The following is a 16561-nucleotide window of genomic DNA, read 5'->3' as shown; positions in this document are numbered from 1 at the left end:
ACATTGGAAGTGTGTATTCGTCATCCCCATACTGGCGTATCACCCGGCGTGATGGTATGGGGTGCCATTGGTTACACGTCTCGGTCCCCTCTTGTTCGCATTGACGGCACTTTGAACAGTGGACGTTACATTTCAGATGAGTTACCACCCATGGCTCTACCCTTCATTCGATCCCTACGAAACCCTACATTTCAGCAGGATAATGCACGACCTCATGTTGCACGTCCTGTACGGACCTTTCTGAATACAGAAAATGTTCGACATCTACCCTGGCCAGCACATTATCCAGATCTCTCACCAATTGGAAACGTCTGGTCAATGGTGCACGAGCAACTGGCTCGTCACAATACGCCAGTCACTACTCTTGATGAACTGTGGTATCGTGTTGAAGCTGCATGGGCAGCTGTACCTGTACACGTCATCCAAGCTCTGTTTGACTCAATGCCCAGACGTATAAAGGCCTTTATTACGGCCAGAGGTGGTTGTTCTGGGTACTGATTTCTCAGTATCTATGCACCCAAATTGGGTGAAAATGTAATCCCATGTCAGTTCTAGTATAATATACTTGTTCAATGAATACCCGTTTATCATCTGCATTTCTTCTTGGTGTAGCAATTTTAATGGTAGTAGTGTATTTTGGATGGGAAAACTTGACCGGAAATGTACCGTTTCCAGTCTACCACGGTTTCAGTTCAGATGTGTAACGTGTCAACGTTTGCTGAGGGAAGAGAAAAGTCTCCGAGTTGCTTTTCCTGGTATGGAATAGGGTAGATAGCATGACGTGCCACTGAAATTCCATTGTTCCGAAAATGTGGTTTCAGCAAGATGGTGCACCATCTCGATTTCACGTGTGATTCGGAGACAACTCAGCGGATGACATTGAAAGATGGCTAGGCCGAGGTGGTCCAGCCGCGTGCCCGCTGCGATCGCCAGATTTAACTTCTATGGACTTCTTCTTGTGGGGTCGTATGTAAAGACAGAGGAAGGTCTCCTCGCACGAGCTCTGGCCGAGGCACTAGAAACTGCAGATGCACCAGGTGGGATGGAGAGTGTGCACCAGAACATGTTCCATGGATACAATGTCTGTAACAACGTTGGTAGTCGCCACATCGAGCCGCTGTTGTAATGCGTCAGTACTGTTCTGTACGTACAGTATGCTGGATTCATTTTTGTTTTCAGATAATATAAACACCTAATGTTTAAGTGTTAATATAAAAAAATATACTTAAGTGATAAAATCATGTTTCGTTATATTTTCTTTGGAATTGTTAGCTAGTAATTGTACTGCGTCGCGCCTAATTCAGTTCCTCAAGCAGAAGTGGCCGAGTTAAACATTTGAATTGAAACCGTTGCAGAGCGGTATCGGTATGTTTGCAGACATGGATTCCTGTTTAAAATATTATGTACTCAATCCTCTCTACAAGTTGTAGATGTTTGTAACGGAAATTTCCCAACTCCCCGTATAACCATGGAAAAATAAGAATGGAAACCTAGAACGAAGTACTCAGATCAAAATAAGTGTAAGACAAGGTTGTAGGTACATAGACGTGCTAATGACGGAACAAATCGATAGGTTCAAGAGTGTAATTAACATTCAGAGTGAAAGGATAGCAACGGTAAGTTTCTTGAGTGACATTGTTGTTGTTAATGAGAATGAGGAAGCATCACTGGGCATACAGAATGGAATCAGCGGGCTGTTCAGCAAAGAATATGAAGTGACACTGAACCGTGGAAAGACGATTACAATGAGCTGTAGTAGCGTCTCTGACTAGTAATCAAAACGTCCTCGGTCCCGGGTGCGAAAACCGCAACCGCTTAAATTTTGATTGATAATCAGCATCGGCGGCCGAAGACTTCCGGCACAAGAAGTAAACCTCATTCTGCCAACGGCCTTGTCAAAGAGGGCGGAGTAGCGGACAAGCGTCAGGGCCTCTCTTATCTTTGGGGTGGTAAACTGCGCCTAAAGGCGGAAGAATCAGCAATGATCAACGGCATGAGGATGCACGAGGCAATAGAAACCGTTGCATTACAGACACGTTGCCTGTAACTGAAAAAGTGTCATGATGATCTCTCCCTTGACAAAAGATTCCGAAACAGTCCCCCATTCATATCTTCATGAGGGGACTGCCAAGAAGGAGGTGACCATGAGACAAAGACTGAAAAATCTCCATGAGAAAAAGATTGAAAATATACGAAAGGATAGCGTTCTACGAGTCAGGGCGAGGAATGACAAAATCTTGAATGTGTTAGAGAACGTAGAAAATCTGAAAAGGGAAATGCAAAAGCTCAATTTAGATATAGTAGGGGTCAGTGAAATGAAATGGAAGAAGGCAAGGATTTCTGGTCACATTTGTATAGGGTAATACTAACAGAAACAGAAAGTGGCATAACTGGAGTTGAATTCGTTGTGAATATGAAGGAAGGTCTAACAACCCTACCACAACAAAGGTCAAAATTTAATAATGATTGTGGTGTTGCTCACGCTGCTAAATACTGCATTTTCGGGCAACAACTAAGTTATTATGTGGCAGGTGTCATTAGAGCACGGTTAATGAAGTCATTTCATGTAATAATGAATAAATTAGGCACTCATCTTTTCGTATTTCCCACTCTGGTCTCGTTGTAAAATCATGGCTCAATCGTCGAAAATCTAGGTAGTGATGATTCCAAGCTCGGATGCAAAGAGGCATAGGTTTTATTCTGCTATATTCAAAAGTTTTGTAGATGCGTTTCACAAACCATTCTTGGAGATTGAACCTTTCAAAGTTAGCACAATGGTGATGTAAAAAAGTAATCAGCACTCTGAATTTGTTACACTTCTTTTTTATTGATTTTGTTGCGATAGCACGTAACACAAAAAAACATCACTTCACAATACAAAACATACTTGAAAACATCTTCCTAACTGTTAAAGTTCACATTTTATAAACTGGTTACAATATGCGTCTTTCCAATACGACGTCCAAGACCTGACCCTCTCAAGGTCTGACTCTGTAATACTAACCACTTACGCGCCCAAAAATCAGAGTTACAAGTACGTCAAAGATCATAGTGACAAAAGAAAGAATACACACAAGAATAATATCATTGCAACATAAACATATCGATGTATCAAAGTATCTCTACATTAATGAAATCAAATCAGAATGTTGTCTCAGAAATATGTCAACTACTTTACAGAAACACAGTAGAATATTACTGGTATCGAGAGGTTCAGGTGAGGTGCCGTAATGCTTACGTAATTTAAGTACCATTACAAAGGGTAGAGAATGTGTTACTATGAACAATTCAGTGATAAGGTTATCAAAATCGACAGCAAATCAACACCGACAACGATAGTTCAGGTATACAAGCCGATGTTGCACGCTGAAGATGAAGAGATAGAGAAAGTCTATGAGGTTGTTGAAAGGGTAATACACTACTTAAAGGGAGATGAAAATCTTATAGTTGTGGGGGACTGGAACGCAGTTGTAGGGGAAGGAGCAGAAGAAAAGGTTACAGGAGAATATGGATTTGGGGCAATAAACGAGAGAGGAGAAGGACTAATTGAGTTCTGTAATGAATTTCAGCTAATAATAGCGAATACCCTGGTCAAGAATCACAAGATGAGGAAGTATACTTGGAAAAGTCCGGGTGATACGGGAAGGTTTCATTAGATCACATCATGGTCAGACATTGATTCCGAAATCAGATACTGTATTGTAAGGAGTATCCATGATCAGAAGATTAAAAAATTAGTCGGGAAGAATAAGTAGGCAAAGACGTGGGACACAGAAGTACTAAGGAATGACGAGATACGCTTGAAGTTCTCTAAGGCTATAGATACAGCAATAGGGAATGGTTCAGTAGGCAGTATAGTTGAAGAGGGCTGGACATCTCTAAAAAGGGCAATCACAGAAGCAGGAAAGAAAGATATAGATACAAAGAAGATAACTACCGAGAAACCATGGGTAACAAAAGAAGATCAGTCGATCGATGAAAGAAGGAAGTAGAAAAATGTTGTGTAAGTAAATAGGAAGCTCAGGGAAGCTAAGGCGAAATGGCTGCATTTAAAATGAGAAGAAAAAGAAAAAGAGATGGTTGTCGGAAGGACTGACTCAGCATACAGGAAAGTCAAAACAACCTTCGGTGACATTAATGGCAAGGGTGGTAACGTTGAGAGAGCTTCGGGAATTCGACTGTTACATGAAGAGGAGAGAGCCAATAGGTGAAAAGAGTGCATCGAATGCCTCTATGAGGGGAAAGATTTGTCTGATGTGATACAATAAGAAAGAGGAGCCGATTTAGAAGACATAGAGAATCCATTGTCAGAATCAGGATTTAAGGGATAAAATAAGGCAGAAGGGATAGATAACACTGCATCAGAATTTCTAAAATCACTGGGCGAAGAGGCCATAAAATGGCTATTTCCGTTGTTGTGTGGAATGTATGAGACTGGCGACACACCATGCAACTTTCGGAAAAGCATCATACACACAATTACGAAGACGGCAAGCGCTGACAAGTGCGAGAATTATCGCACAATCGGATTAACTCCTCTTGCATCCAAATTACTTACAAGAATAATATACAGAAGAATGGAAAAGAAAATTGAGGATGCGCTAGATGATGATCAGCTTGGCTTTATGAAAAGTAAAGGGACGAGAGAGGCAATTCTGACATTGCGGTTAATAATGGAAGCGAGACAAAAGGAAAATCAAGACACGTTCATAGGATTTGTCGACCTGTAAAAACCGTTCGGCAATGTAAAATGATGCAAGATGTTCGAAATTCTGAGAAAAGTAGGGGTAAGCTATAGGAAGAGACGTGTCATATACAGTATGTACAACAGCCAAGAGGGAATAATAAGAGAGGACGACGAAGAACGAATTGCTCGGAGTAAAAAGGGTGTAAGACTCGATGTAGTCTTTCGCCCTACTGTTCAATCCGTACATCGAAGAAGCAATGATGGAAATAAAAGAAAGGTTTCGCAGTGGAATGGAAATTCAAGGTGAAAGGACGTCAGTGATAAGATTAACTGATGGCATTGCTATCCTGAGTGAAAATGAAGAAGAATTACATGATCTGCTGAACGGAATGAACAGTCTAAGGCGTACAGAATATGGATTGAGAGCAAATCGAAGAAAGACGAAAGTAATAAGAAGTAGCAGAAATGAGAACAGCGAGGATTGATTGTCACGAAGGAATTCTGCTGCCTAGACAGTAAAATAACCAATGACGGACGGAGCAAAAGACATCAAAAGCAGATCAGCAATGGTAAAAGGAGCATTCCTGGCCAAGAGAAGTCTACTGGTATCAAACATAGGCCTTAATTTGATGAAGAAATTTCTGAGAATGTACGTCTGGAGTACAGCATTGTATGGCAGTGAAACATGGAGTATGGAAAATCCAGAACAGAAGAGAATCGAAGCATTTGAGATGTGGTGCTACAGACGAATGTTGAAAATCAGGACTGACAAGGTAGGAAATGAAGAGATTCTGTACAGAATCGGAGAGGAAAGGAATATGTGGAATACACTGACAAGGGGAAGGGACATGATGATAGGACAACTGTTAAGACATCATGGAACGACTTCCATGGTATTAGGAGGAGCTATAGAGATAAAAAACTGTAGAGAAGACAGAGATTGGAATACATTCAGCAAATAATTGAGGACGTAGGTTGCATGCGGTACTCTGAGATGAAGAGGTAGACACAGGAGAGGAATTCATGGCGGGCCGCATCAAACCAGTCAAAAGACTGACGACTAAAAGAAAAAAAATTGATATGAAAGTAGCTATGAACTTAACATCAAAGCTGATGACCACGAAACAGACGAAGTGCAGGGATTATTCTATCTTCGAAGCAGAATAGCACATGACCGACGAAGGACGGGGGATATAAAAGGCAAACTCGCACAGACTAAGAGGGCATCCCTGGCCAAGTGAAGTCTGGCAGTATCAAACATTGACGTTAATTTGAGCGATAAGTTTTTTAGAATGTACGCCAGGAGCATAGCATCGTATCGAAGTGAATAATGGATTTTGGGAAAACTGGAAAAGAAGAGAATCGAAGAGTTGTTGGACATTACGTGGACTGGACTGATGTGATTAGAAATGAGAAACATCTTCACAGAAACGATGGAGTGAGGAACACATGGGAAAGAATAAAGAACTATGGTTATAAAGTCCTCTCATGGTATCGACTACCTACTTCACCTCCTTTCTCGAAATGTCCGGTTGTAGCTGTTTTGGGCTGTCGATTATTATATTACATACGAATTTTGAATATCTACTGAAGTGCAGTGACGTTAGGCTCAGCAGAATGATACCAAAGAGATAGCAAGATTGAATGGAAAACTATTTTCGGTGAATGTCAGACCCAACTGCAATTTCTTTCCCTATCATGAAATAAATGGTAGCCTACTTGAACATCTTCCTGTCTCTTTCACCAGGACAGCACTCTAAATCGAACCTAAAGCTGATGTTTCAGTCGGAAAATGTTGTAGAATAAGGGTGAGGGGAAGGTCACAAACACGTAACTGTAAAGCAGAAAGTCAATGGATTTCATGTAGGATATCCCAGAAATGTTCTGAGAAGCTTCGTTAGGTTGTAGATAGTATCTTGAGGAATAAAACGATGATAGACAACAGCGTCCAGAAGCGTCATCCACCGACGCTACAGAACGTCGAAGTCTTTGGCGCCGGCATCTTCCACGAGGCCACCCCTTCGGCAGCAAACATGACTTGATATGCTGACGGATCACAGGCGGAACGTCTAGCAATATTGTTTGTTATTCAGTGATGGTGACTGATTCCATCTGCAATTTATTTTTTCTGCTGCACATCGAAAAACGCATGAGATTTTGAGGGGTCCCAGAAGAAAAATAAACTGCAGATGGAAACCGACATCAAAAACCGTTATCACCGAGGTATCAGAGCATTGCATTCACAGGAGAGAAAGGCCTTTCTACACAACAGTTAGCTCTATCTTCTCCGCTGTAGATAGTGGCAATCAGTCGCTATCTCTGAATAACAAATAACATTGCGAGGCGTTTTGCCTTCAGTCCGTTTGGTGATGAAGGGGTGGCCTGGTGGTAGGTGCCGGCGCCTATAATTTCCATACTCTGTAGCGTCGATGGATGACGTTTCTGGACACTGTTGTCTATCTTCAAACTGTTCCTCAAGACACACTCTGCAGTCCCCCGAAGCATGTCACACCGTTTTTGGGACGCCATATACATACCGACACCGACAATGCTTAATATGTTGTGTGGGAAGACAAAGCAATTGGTTTTCAAGAAGAAACGCATATCCGGAAATGCATGGCTTGGGCGCTGGAGTGCGCTGAAGTCTGAGAACTAACGGTTGTGACCGTTTGTTCCCTTTCGTTTTGGTGTCCGAATACGGAGAGTATGCAACCCTTTAGCCACCTATGCACTGTGGACGGGCGACCTGAGCCTGCGCATGCGCTACGTTCTTCCACACAGCACTTGTATGCATCCTACTGCAGACCTTGTGTGGCCTGCCACTGCAGTAACATTGTTGGCAGTAGTACGACATGCACCAGTACACAGCTTCGGAAATTGCCGACGTGGTGCTTGCATACGGCAAAGTGGATGAGGGAAGTTTTCCAAACAGACGTACCCCGCTTGATTCCACGGTTGCGGGCATCGAGAGACATCTAAAAAAAGCCGGAAAGTTCCACGCAGGCGTTTTCTGCCTGAGGTTTATCCATGGTACAGAAAGATGTAGCACTTTTTGCTATCCCTAGTATAGTGTTCGTCCTCTGATACGTGCTGAAAAGTGTTGTGGGTCATCCATGCTCGGTTCGAACACTACTGCTGGAGGAAGACGTGCTGACAATGTTCGAAGAGGACCCAGCCACCAACACTCGGCAGGTGGCAAAGGCGCTGCACATGGGTAAAATTGCCGTGTGGCGTGTTGTCCATAAACACCAGTTACATCCATACCATCTGCAGAATATCCAGGCATTACGGGAGGTGGACTACTCACGATGGGAACAGTTTGCACAATGGTATTTGGAATAATGCATACCTCAGTCACATTACTGAGCTTGATGCTCTTCATGGATGAATGAAAGTTTACTAGAGACGACATATTTAACTTACACAACATGCATGTTTGGATGGACGAAAATGTGGGTTCGCAGGTGATTCAAAATCACTAACACAATGCCACTGTTAACATCTGGGCCGGGATAATATGCGATCTTTTATCGGGCTGTTTTTACCGCCAAACAAACTAACAGAACCGATCTACATCACAATTATTAGATACGTTTTCCCTATGCTATTAGATGTAGTTCCACAAAATATTCGGATGGACACGACGGATCTCCATCACATTTTGAATTCTGTATGTCTACCGGTGGGAATATTCAACCGCCAAATAATTGTTAAATTCATGGTGAAACCTTCATCTGTCATTTATTTTGCATAGTTCACTACTAGTTTCGGTCAATTACACAGCTTAGCTGGCATAAACGGCAGGAATTTATACCATGATTTGAACAAATGTAATTTTCTATTTTAAGTCCACCATAGTCCATAAAAAGATCCCACAATAATAATTGTGTACGATCATTTTCGTCAAGAAGCAAGTCCACATCAATAGCTAGTGTGTTACTAGCTTTCGATGTGGACTTGCTTCTTGACGAAAACAAAAGTAATATGCTCTTTTAAGACCACCATAGTACGTAAAAATTTCTCACAATAATAATTGCGTACGATAAGTTTCGTCAAAAACGAAGTCCACGTCGACAGCTAGTGTGTTACTAACTGTCGATGTGGACTTGTTGCTTGACGAAACTTATCGTACACAATTATTATTGTGAGAAATTTTTACGTACTACTATTTTTCTACTACTTTTATTCAAATTATGGTATAACTTTCCTGCCGTTTACGCCCGCTAAGCCTGATAATCGTCATTGAGCGAAACTAATAGCGAATTGTGCAAAATAAATGACAGGTGGAGGTTGCACCATGAATGTTAACATTTTGATTTCGATATGTAGAATTACCTGAACGTCGCATAGACGTCGATGGACTGGAGGGGTGGAGCATATTGATGGTCAACACGGTCGCCAGATCTGACACGTCTCGACTATTTTCCGTGGTATACTATGAGGAATACGGTGTATGGCACATCTGTAACGTCAGCGGAGGACCTTATTGCTAGAGTCCACGGAGTGACTGTAACACTTCAAAGAGAACTGCACATAGTGTCTCATGTATGTGAGATTCATAGATTCATAGAAGGTAAGCAGTTCGAAGCCAGATTGTAATGTATTGTAATGTATTTATGTTGGCTTTATTGACGCAATGTGGAATGCAAAGCCAACTCAGAATTCAATGCCCTCCAACGCCCAGCCCGTATTTCCGGATATGGATTCCTTCCTGAAAACCAATCAAATGTTCAAATGTGTGTTAAATATTATGGGACTTAACTGCTAAGGTCATCAGTCCCTAAGCTTATACACTGCTTAACCTAAAGTATCCTAAGGACAAACACACACACCCATGCCCGAGGGAGGACTCGAACTTCCGCCGGGACCAGCCGCACCGTCCATGACTGCAGCGCCTAAGACCGCTCGGCTAATCCCGGGCGAAAACCAATCAATGTGCCTTCTCGCACAACATACTAAGCATTGTCGGTGTTGTTTTGGGAGGACCTGTATATTTGTTTGCGCCTACGTGTCTGTATGTGTGTGTGTGTGTGTGTGTGTGTTTGTGTGTATGCGTGCGTTTGTGTTTTCCAAGAATTTATAATAGACGATTTTCACAGATTAAACTAATCTTCGTCCTCCTTCCACCCACCACCCCCTCAAGGAGTTCTTAAGTATTAGAAATGTGGGAACCAACGTTGAGAGGAACATGGGAGATATCGCTCACAATGGGGAAACTAGATTCGGTGGAAAAGACCAGCATGTTCACAATTGTTACTGTAGAAGTGTCGGTGTATGGTGTGCAGTTGGCCCTTGGCCTGTATGAGTAATGTCGCGATCGCCGACTTGTTTCAGATTGTGCCAAGCGGATGGACGTGTACTGGTATGGAGACAACCTCATGATTCCATGGACCCTGCATGTCAGCATTGGACTGTTCAGGCTGATGGAGGATCTGTAATAGTGTGGAGCGTGCGCACTTGGAGTGATATGGGGCCCCAGATATGTCTATAAACGACTCTGACACGTACGTAAGCATCCTGTCTAATCACCTGCATCCATTCATTTCCTTTGTTGATTCCGACGGACTTGGGCAGTTCCATCAGGACGCGTCGAGAATTAGTCTACTACAGAGAGGCTCCAGAAACACTCTTCTGAGGTTAAACAGTTCCACTGGCCACCAAACTCCCCAGACATAAATATAATTGAACATATCTGGAAATTTTGAAAATTTGTAGTAAGTATCTATGGGACCAAACTGCTGAGGTCATCGGTGCCTAGGCTTACACACTACTTAGTCTAACTTAAACTAACTTACGCTAAGGACAACACACGCACCCATGCCCGAGAGAGGACTCGAACTTTCGAATGGGGGGAGCTGCGCGAACCGTGGCAAGACACCTAAGACAGTCTGGTTACCCCGCGCGGCAGCATATCTGGGATGCCTTGCAATGTGCTGTTCAGAAGAGATCTCCAACGCCTCACACTCTTACGGATTTATAGACAGCCCTGCAGGATTAATTGTCAGTTCCCTGAAGCACTACTCCTAGACATTAGTCGAGTCCATGCCACGTCGTGTTTCGGCACTTCTGCGTGGTCGCGGGGGCCCTACACGATACTAGACAGGTGTACTTCTTTCTTTGGCTTTTCACTGTAAGAGTCAAATGAAACCGAGCATAACTTGCTTAAGTGAGCACCTGGAGAGTGCGTCTTCGTTAGTTTCATCGCCTCAGTAGTGTGTCTTCACTGTCAAAAAAGTGGTTCCTGCAGGGAGCTTTACTGTGTGGGTGCGGGGCAGGCTGTGATGACAACTCCTACTACTTTTTAGGCAGTAGGGTGGGGCATATTCCATTCGCCATTCTTCAGTGGCATCGCTTCCATACGTCCTCGAAAAAAGGTCTTTCTCCATGGCAGCATGGCTGCGAAGTCAATTTGAACGAAACGGGTCTTTTCTTCAACGAGTGAAGCCATCTTGAGAATTTCTTAAGCAGTGCGCTTAGCCGGTATTAAAATTACTTTGGCCTCATCCTCCGATGGACTTGCACCTCAACAACACATAGGCGACTGCAGTATAGCGAGAAAACTTGATATCGTAGTGAAAATGTGAATATTCTGTTTTCCGATATTAATTATGTGTGAAACAGACTTTTAATTCCTGTTATCAGATTTCCCATATTGCATGAATCAGTCATTAGATTTTAATATAATTCGCTACTTTTTCTTCGTAAAGGCTGGAGTGAATGCTCGCTAGGACTACACCACTTTCGTGACGAACACTGACAAAAAATCACAGGTTCACAACACGATATATATTAAGTCATCAAAGTATTATTTCGATGCTGCTTGAAGAACTGTAGGGGTAGCATCTTTGATTAGAAATCAAAACGTCCTCGATCCCGGGTTCAGACCATATCACTGCTCAAATTTTGAATTAAAAAAATAATCAGCATTTGAGGCCGGAGTAGAAGTCACCATCATTCTGCCAAGAGCAGTGTCAAAGTGGGCGGAAGGTCACACAGAGCTTCAAGGTACACTCTTGCCCGTTGGATACAAAACTGATGCTAACGGCGGAATAATCAGCAATGTCAACGTCTTGAGGATGCAGAAGACAATGGAAACAACTGCATTAAAGACACGTAACGTGTATCCACAGGACATGTGGCCTGTAATTGAAGAAGTGTCATGATGATACCTTCATTGGCAAAAGATTCCGGAATAATCCCTCCATTCTGTTCTCTGGGAGAGGTCTGTCAAAGGGGAGGTGACCGTGAGAAAAAGACTGAATAGTCGAGAGGACAACGTTCTACGCTTCGGGGCCTGGAACGTCAGTAGTTTGAACGTGGTAGGGAAGCTATATGATTTGAAAAAAGGAAACGCTAAATGGAATGAAAGGATTTCTGGTCAGATGAGTAGAGGGTAATATCATTGGCAACAGAAAATGATATAAAGGGAATAGGATTAGTTATGAATAGAAATGTAGGGCAGTGATTTACTATGAATAGTTCAGTAACAGGGTTGTTCTCATCAGAATCGACAGTAAATCAACACCGACAACGGTAGTTCAGGCATACATCCCGACGTCGCAAGATGAAGATGAAGAGCTAGAAAAGTATATGATGATATTTAAGAGGTAATTCAGTACGTAAAGGAAGATAAAAATCTAACAGTCAGGGATACTAGAATGCGGTTATAGGGGAAGGATTTGATGAAAGGGTTACGGCAGAATATGGGCTTGGTACTAGGAATTAGAGAGGAGAAAGCCTAATTAAGTTCTGCAATAAATTGCAGCTAGTAATAGCGAATAGTCTGTTCAAGACTCACAAGAGGAGGTGAAGATATACCTGGAAAAGGGCGGGAGATACATGATTTCCGTTAGATTTCATCTTTGTCAGGCAGAGATTCCGAAATCAGATACTGGATTGTAAGACGTACCCAAGAACAGATACAGACTCTGGCATAACTAAAGATGACAGGTGTGGCGAAACTGCGAATCAGTACTTCCTACTGGAATACGAGTTTCCTTTAGGTAGGTAACCACACTGGACATACGGCCTCCCCTGCTCTGATAATGAACTGAATTCGCCTTCGAAGAGTGTTCACAAGATCCTTCACGCATGTTGTGTTATACTGAAGCCACACAGATCCTGTAGAGCTATAAAATCGCGGGGATGTTGATTGCAAACGTTTCACTCCCTGTCGCCGAAATGTTCTGTGGGACCACAATCGGATAATTTAGCGGGCCAGTAGAGGTGTTATAGGCTGTGTGAGTGTCCGTCGAATCAGGAACGTATTCGTGTAGCCCTGTAGAGATGGATGAATTCGTTTTGGAAAAGAGGACAGATCCTTGTTAGCTAGCGGACCCACGTCATAGTACCGGGCCAACAAAAACGTCACAGAACCAATAATCTCACAACATCCTCGACACACAACGTGTTAAACTCCTTATTGAACCGTCACTGCACTCGAAGCGCTGATAAATTTCAAAAGAGGCAAACACTACACGCCTCCAGTTGGCTAGCTTCCAGTTTATGTGTTTTTGGTTTATTGTGGACGTGCACCTTTACGCGCTGCTACGGGTAGCTGTCTTTTCTAGATATCCGACTCCAAAAGTCCTTTGCGTTCTCTCGGAAACTGGTTGAAATGGATCAGCATTTATTGACATTAGCAACTCGTACCGGATATGAAACCGATTGTCATTGGTAAGGCGGGACACTCGTCTCAAATCTTTGTACGGTTACCAACCTTACGCTGTGTTATAAAACTGCGAATGGTACACAGACACAGTAGACACAATGGACAGTCCACACTGTTACACAGCAAAATTGGACAGTTTCATTCACAGTGTGATACTGGGCACGTCCAAATACGATAGCTCTGTTTTGCCATTATGATGTATTTCCACGTCGAACTATCTTCCTGCGCAGATTCAACAGACTGCAACTTACTCACCATTTCACTGCCGTTGCTTCACTCAGCAGCGGACGAACATATGACTGCCTCGTACAATTCTACACAATATACAGCGCTCCTGATGGACCAGTGTAATTTTTTAAGTAGCTGAGTGTACCATCTTGTGTTCTTCTTCAGAGCACGCTGGCATATGCCATTGCATTGTTCTGCCATTATGGCTTTGAGAGACTGAACTGAGCAGAGTGGGGAAATTGGAGAAGAAAGGCTTGGAACGCCAAGGAGGGGCAGGGGATCTCTCTAGGAGACACAGGGAAAGCAGGAGGCCTGGAATATGACACGTGCTAGACACTGTCTTGATGGAAGCAAGGACAGTAGTAAAGAAAGGTGCTGTGAAGTTCACAGGAGAGCTTTTGTGAAGTTTGGAAGGTAGGAGATGAGCTACAGGCAGAAGTAAAGCAGTGGGGAGGGGCCCTGAGTCTTGCTTAGATAGTTCTGACGGTAGAGCACTAGCTCGCGAAAGGAAAATGTCTCGATTTAGAGTCTCCGCCAGGAAGTTTCATATCAGCGCACACTCCGCTGCAGAGTGAAAATCTCATTCAAGGGCAGTAGTATATCGTACATGCGCAGTGAGATTATTTTCAAGCAGCTGTCAACGTCTCTTCCGCTACTTCATATATGTGTTCTTTTTCCCAGTGCATTGTGTAACTATGTTGAGTTCATTATATATTTGTAGTGTCATCCATAAACAATTCCTGGTTTCACGACGTTCTAGTATAGTCAGCAAACGTGTTTTTATCGTATTTCTGTCACTTGAAAAGTACTTTATTCAAACTTCCCTTTACTTTTTGTGCAAAGAAATCGCAGTAGACCAACCCCAATTTTTCCTCTCTGTCACAGAGCAAGAGCCATCCTCGCTGGCTCTTGTACACATAGAAACTGCACACAGGTCATTGGTTTAACAATAAGAGCTTCACTGCCACCAGCAATATAACATCCTATACTCTCGTAGGCCACGGGGAGTCTGTATACCGATTATGGTTGGCTGTCACACTCGTAACACTCAAGTTCCTTTCCACAGTTTTAATAATAATAATAATAATAACAGTAAAAATAATAAAATGAGGAATAACTAACCTTACCATAATATTTGCGTAAAACCACGCCCCAAAGGTCATCAGAAATCTAAATTAGTTGAAGTTGATGTTAACCACTGCGTAATATTTTTGGCGTGACAGTAAGTAAACATGAAGACAGTGGCATATCGTCATCAATGGAGCTACAGAAAAAGCTGGATTTATTGTACCTCATTTCAGTTCATGCATAGATTGTGAGGGAACAACACACCTGCAATAAAGTAGGGACGTGTAAACAGTTGGCCCCTAGCCCTGTCACCTCATCCAGTTGTAGTCATATGGCTGAGAAACTCCCACTACACGCCATGTGTAGTCTTGCTGCTGCAGGTATAGGTCGTGTGACGGTCATTTATTACTTCAAGAGGACGTTGGTAGTTGGCGTCACTGTCTGTACAATATACCTATTGTAAGGAAGCGCTTTGGGCTTTGTTCTGGATCCCTACCATTCTAACACTAGGTTCGATTTCTGGTCACATTTAGTTTTTTCTAATTAAAAAAAAGACAGTATAGTTAGTAAAAAAATTTCGGGCATGTGACTGCATCGTCATGTGTTTTTGATCAACATTACGGCACTGCTGCATGCCATATTTAGCAACGTACTGTATTAAATTTGTTCGTCAACTACACAAGGTGACGGCATGGTCATTTGCCGGAAAATAATTTATTGGAACTGACCTCGTTGGGTGGAAGGCTGTGTAAGCGTCGGATGTGTGAACAAAACTACATCGATCACATTACAATTTTGACATTTATACATTTAACAACCACTCTCAAACCATTCCGACTCATCATCTGAATTGAGCTGCTGGGAAACTGGTTCAGCACATCTATTTAAAGACGTGCCGAACTGAAATGAACCGATGGAGAGATAAATAAAAACAAAAATCGCGAACTGACTGGTGAGTTTTTATTCACATATCCAATGTTAAAAACAACAGGGAAAAAGTAAATAAAAGGATGGCTTGGAGGGAACTAATATTTTAAAAATCAATAAAAACAGTCTAGATTTCATTTTCAGATTTTTTATTTGTTGGCAACCAGTTTCGACCCTTTCCTCGGACCATCTTCAGGCTTACACCGCTATTAATGCTGCTGGATGCGACAGACGGAGCGAAATCCGTAGAATTATTTCTTCGTACATCTACGGATCTACGAGATCGAGACTCTTTTCATTGATTTTTAACGTTTTATACCGACCGCTGTGCTCCAGACAAAAATGTTTCTAAAAACAAATATTCTACCAGCAAAGCGATTATGTTTGGTATAAGCAAGTTCTGCGTAGAACAGAGAACAATTATATTTTTCACAGAATGCTGTTAGATCAGTGTCAGTGAATTACCCCCCTTCTGCAACGGAAACGGCTCCCAGTGTCAGCCACTGGCAGAGTCGTAGCTCATGGAGGAACTGGGGAGGACGCCGAGGAAATCAAGGAAGTTCCATCAGTGAGGTCTGGCAAGCGAAAACTACTGCTGACGCGCTGGAACCAATGACACTGTTGGCGCAACTACCGGCTAATTAGTGGATAGCTAATCGGACGCATATATATGCACCCTGTGCAAGCCAGCGTCTTTAACTGATTATGATAACAGTGACTCTATCGCAACATTAGACAAGGAGAGTTAATTTGTTAATTACTAGTTACACTTACACACACACACACACACACACACACACACAGACAGAGAGACAGAGAGAGAGAGAGAGAGAGAGAGAGAGAGGCAAGCGTAGATATGAGTGTTCGTGCGCGTAGCGCGTGTACACAGTGATGTGCGTGTGTGTGTGTGTGTGTGTGTGTGTGTGTGTGTGTGTGTGTGTGTGTGTGTGCGTGCATGTTTAAGGTAGGTCACAGCTCTG

This window comes from Schistocerca nitens, chromosome 1 (genome assembly GCF_023898315.1).
Source record: "Schistocerca nitens isolate TAMUIC-IGC-003100 chromosome 1, iqSchNite1.1, whole genome shotgun sequence".
Lineage (NCBI taxonomy): Eukaryota > Metazoa > Arthropoda > Insecta > Orthoptera > Acrididae > Schistocerca > Schistocerca nitens.
The sequence above is the reverse complement of the archived record's forward strand: the minus strand, read 5'-3'. Positions refer to the sequence as shown.